Genomic DNA, 4,974 nt, shown 5'->3' on the forward strand with positions numbered 1-4,974 from the left:
AAAAAAAAAAAAAAAAAGACACTGTCAAGGAGGCATTCCCCTCAAGGATGTGGACTTTGGAAATTTTGTGCTTTGTCCCTTTCTTCTTTCTGCTAACTCTATGTCTCATATTTCTTCTATTTACTAACCTCCTTGTTCTTTGCAGAGCAAGCTACAAGGAGTCTAAAACTGTATGGTTTATTATTCAGAAAATATTGTCTATTTTCTAGCCTATATTTTAGTCAAGTTTAAATAAAGTACATACTTCTATCACCAAACTAAGCAGAAATTATTCCTCCAGTAACTATACATAACAATAAAGTGCCTTTTCCTAGTTATTTTCCGGAACTTTCCTCCCCCTCCTCTCTTCCTCACCTTCCAATTTAGAAATAACCTCCCATTCAATTCAATGACTCACAAAAAGCCTGTGAAAGGAAAGTGGAAAAGCCAAAATAACTTAGAGATGTCTGAATCATTCAGTTGAAGGAAAGATCAGACATTGACCATGATAAGAAAGACGCCAGGACATAAGGCAAGCCTGAGCTAACATCCCATAACATATGAAGTAATGCAAATGTGAAGATGCCCCAAGAAAAAGCAAATACCAGTATGTCCTTTTTCACAGTCTTTTAATATATCACCAGCAGCTTGCTTCTCTCTAGTCTTGGCAGTGTGCCGTGCTACCAATTTTAGAGCAAGTTAGAAGACAATTAATGTCCTGACAGATAGGAAACAATAACGTCATAGGAGGGCATGACCCTTATTATGGTACTTCGGGTAACAATGGCTCTTGCACAGCCATAGTGACTAGGTGCCGTAGAGAACATAGAATTAGGCCAGCCTTGCTAAGAGGACTTGCCATCTAAGTTTAGGAACGCAGCAAAATTACTATCACAAAACTAGGTGGAAAATTGTCACAAAAGTCAGCCGCTATTTCATACGCTAAAAAAAAGAGAAAAAGCATGCATAAACGCTTTTGCTCATACACACACATCTATCATTCCTGTTCTTTGTGAATATCAGTTAAGAAAGGACATATAAAATAAATACGTTACAACCCAGTAAGAAGTGGGAAAACCTTAAGGAAGGTTTTAAGGAACGTGCCTTGAAATAACAGAAGGCTATTGTGTTATCAAAGATTGCAGTACTGGAGGGGTTATTGCTTGTATCCTACATTTTGCTTTCACGCGCACAAGGTAACCCTATCATATAATTACTCCATCCAGCTTTTCTCTTTTCTTTCCTGTGTTTTGTGCTTCTCCACCATTCTCAGGGCTCCCTCTCAGAAAGCAAGAACACTGGAGTCTGGGAGTCTGCAGCTTCATGTTGCATGGCTGGCTGTGGAGGTCCTGCAGATGGTATCTGTTCAGAGCCACTTGGGCACGACCAAAATGGCAGGTACCCTCGGGGCAAAAATAGCGTTTATAAATCCCAATTAAGCAGAAAACAGAGGACTCAGAGAGATGTCCAATATCTGAGGAGTGATACAGTGTGCCTTGGGCTTTCCTGTATACTAATGTGCTGTTTCTCCTGCTCTTTCATAATGTCACTTTTCAAGGGAGAAGAATCCAAGTCTCCTTCCATTTCTATTTTAGCCCACAGGGGCAGTCTCACTAGAGAAAGGATCCATTTTTTGCTTTTGGATTTTTTTCCTTTGGATTCTACGCACGATTCCAATTCCAACTAGATTAGAGAAATAAACAACCGGTGGAGAAGAAAATCACTCAGATAGCAGACAAGGGCCAGAGTTGCCTGCCACTAGCAGTTGGAGGCAAGCCAAAATATTTGATAAGACGTAGTTTCCTGAGTTAGGGATCCCTGAGGGTGGAGGCTGACAAAGATGAAGGGATTAGAGAGAAAGGGAGGGAAAAGGAGGGAAGAGGAGGAGATGAGGGGGCAGGAGAGAAAAGGGTAAGAAAAGCTAGAAAAACAGTCAAGAAGCCCAATGAGAGTGCTGAGCCAGCTTACTGTCCTGCCTCGCCTACCTCCTACTGCCACCCATGTGGACTTTACACCAGGTTGCATAATTATACCAGCAAAGTGCAGACTCTGCCACTGGTTAAAAGGGAAAGCGTGCCAGGCTCCAGCCTATGGGACCGTTGTTCTGCTGCCACCTGGAAATCCTCCCAGAGCTCAAAGCCTGCTGCTCTGGGCAAAGCTGACAAGGAAGGACGGATTCATGCAGCCAACCAAGGCGCATACCTTCGTTTGATTTCCTTAAGGTGACCACTGGCAAAAAGCACTGGCTAAACAAAGGGAGACTATCTGGGAGAAGGTGTTTTTACCCTTTCAAGCTGGGGTGCTTTCACCACAGGGAAGTGCTGCACTGCTTTCCACACTGGAACAAGGCACTGTGGTTTCAAAGTTCAAGGCTCTGTTTCAGGGATGGGAAGAAAAAAAAAATCAGTGAAAGGAGGTGTTCTGGTCTCTCAGGCAGAACCATTTGTTATCTGATTCCAGAGCTCTTTTAATTTTTAAATACCACACTATGCCTTTTCCTTACTAAATGCATTCATTTTCATCCTCAAGAAAACTGTATGCCCCCTTCCACCTGCTTTACATATTGTGGGTAAGATGGCTTGAGTGCTTGTAAAAATGGATGGACTGTAGCTCTCAGTTCTGCCATTGTGCTATTGACTGGAGCTCCTGGTTACTATCACCAGATCTATGGGTGGATCAACCATTCTTCTGCAGCAGGGAGTGGACCGACTGAAAGCACTTAGCACCATTTAAACTTTTGTCCATCTCTGTTCTACATGCACACAAAGCGTTTCCTGGAAACATGGCTACACTCCAAGGATTTCAGAGAGTAGAATTCTTCTAGAACTGCAGTGTCCCAATGACTTGGAACCTCGTGAGAAAGCAGACTTAAACTCAGAACCTAGAACCTAGAACTTCATATGTTCCAAAAGCTTTGGCTCTGCCATTTACCAACTGTGTAATTTGGGGAACATTGATTCATCACCCTAAAGCTTCATTTTCTTCATCTATAAAATGAGATATGTATTAGCTATCTTGTCTTGCATAACAAATTACCCAAAACTCAGTAGCTTAAAACAACATTTATCATCTCAGTTTCTGTGGGTCAACCCTCTGGCTTTGGGTCTCTTATAAGACCACAGTCATCTCAAGCTCACCTGGAACAGATCTGCTTCCTACCTCACTCACCTGGTTATTGTTGGCAGGACTCACTTCCTAAAGCCTTGGTTCCCCAGGAGCTGTTGGCCAAAAGCCTTCCTCGGTGCCCTGCCTCATGGACGTCTTCGTAGAGCATCTCACAACATGGCAGCTTACTGCATCAGTGCAAGCAAGCAAGAGCAAGAAAGAGGGCTCACCAGAGAGAGTAATAGCAAAACAGAAGGCATAGTCTTTTGTAATCCAATCACAGATGTGACATCCCATCACTGTTGCCACATCCTGTGAGTTAGTAGTAAGTCATTACGTCCAGCCCACACTCAACGAGATTACACAAGAATGTAAAGACCAGCAAGAGGATCATTCGGAGCTATTTTAGAAGCAGCCTACTCTAAGATAATAATAATATCTAGGGTTTGTTTAAAATTTAAATTTGAGATTACATGGCGGCAGCTACTTGGGAGGCTGAGGCGGGAGGCTCACTTAGGCCAGGGGTTTGAGACCAGCTTGGGCAACATAGTGAGACTCCTCCATCTCTTAAAAAAAAAAAAAAGAAATATATGTGTTTGTTTTTAAATATACAAAAATCAAATTAGAGAATATGTTCAATTCAGAGCCAGCATGTTATGTAATATATAACTGTTATATATAACTATTATTACCATTAATATTATTATTGAGTATATAGTGGCTGGTTTTCTCCCCTAGCTCCTAGAAAGAACCCTTTTATGAGGAGTAAATGAAATAATATACGTAATTCAGGACACTGACATGTAATAAATGCTCAATAATCATTAGTTATTGTTAACTAATGCCAGGCGCCGTGGCTCACGCCTGTAATCCCAGCACTTTGGGAGGCCGAGGCAGGTGGATCACGAGGTCAGGAGATCGAGACCATCCTGGCTGACACGGTGAAACCCTGTCTCTACTAAAAATACAAAAAAATTAGCGGGGCGAGGTGGCGGACACCTGTAATCCCAGCTACTCAGGAGGCTGAGGCAGGAGAATGGCGTGAACCCGGGAGGCGGAGCTTGCAGTGAGCCGAGATGGCGCCACTGCACTCTAACCTGGGAGACAGAGTGAGACTCTGTCTCAAAAAAAAAAGAAAAAAAAATTATTAATAAACGTGTGATATTTGATACTCTCTCCAAGCTACTGGAAGGAAATACTATGAACTCGTTACTTTTCCAGGGTGGCCTTATTTCCATATATTTTGTTCAGTTTTTCCATTAGCACCCTATACTCACCAGAGCACAATTCCAGATTTGGGGTTCATAAAATATGACCACCAAAGCCAGAACACAGTCTAATTTCCTGCCTGCCCTATACCAAGAAGGGTATTCCCAAAACCAGTAAAATGGGCTAATTATGGCAGCACCTCCTACATGCACAAAAGTCTGAGCCTGGCCCTAACCAGAATCCAGAGAGAAGGGATTGTGCCTGGGAGAATGACCAGAGACTTGGCTATGTGACCTTTGTCCCTTTCAAAATATGGTCATCATTGTGCAGTCTACTGAGTCAATCCTCAACTAAGAATGAGAGAAAGAGGGATCTACACATTGCCTACAGATGGGATAAGAGTGTCCAAGAAGACGTTTTCACACCTGGCTTGGAAGTAGTAAGAACCAATAAAAATAAAGAGCAATTTTGCAATTAGAAAGTTGGAAGAGACAGTCCAGTTTGCAACATGAAAGAAAGATCACTAAGAGGCTGGAGTGACCCTTAAGTGCTGGGTTGAAGCTGTCTTCCTTATAAAGGTGGAGGATATTGAGGGTTGGCCTGTTGCCAGGAAAAATGAGGAACTATAATCAAGAAAACCCCATTATTTTGGCTTTGAGTCATTTCTCAGGGCTCACCCAT

The 4,974-nt window shown here is 42.5% G+C and overlaps 1 long non-coding RNA gene across 1 annotated transcript; it reads right to left on the reverse strand.

The window, feature by feature from the left end:
• Positions 1 to 591: 591 nt before the first annotated feature.
• On the reverse strand, positions 592 to 3,315 carry LOC108536221 (uncharacterized). Its single transcript, XR_001887459.1, has 3 exons — positions 3,148 to 3,315; positions 2,182 to 2,353; positions 592 to 921 (listed from the first exon to the last, which is right to left on the reverse strand). It is a non-coding gene; the product is annotated as an uncharacterized LOC108536221 (long non-coding RNA).
• Between the last annotated feature and the right edge of the window lie 1,659 nt (positions 3,316 to 4,974).

The sequence above is a fragment of the Rhinopithecus bieti genome, unplaced genomic scaffold, assembly GCF_001698545.2.
Source record: "Rhinopithecus bieti isolate Rb0 unplaced genomic scaffold, ASM169854v2 scaffold_13259, whole genome shotgun sequence".
NCBI classification, from domain to species: Eukaryota; Metazoa; Chordata; class Mammalia; order Primates; family Cercopithecidae; genus Rhinopithecus; species Rhinopithecus bieti.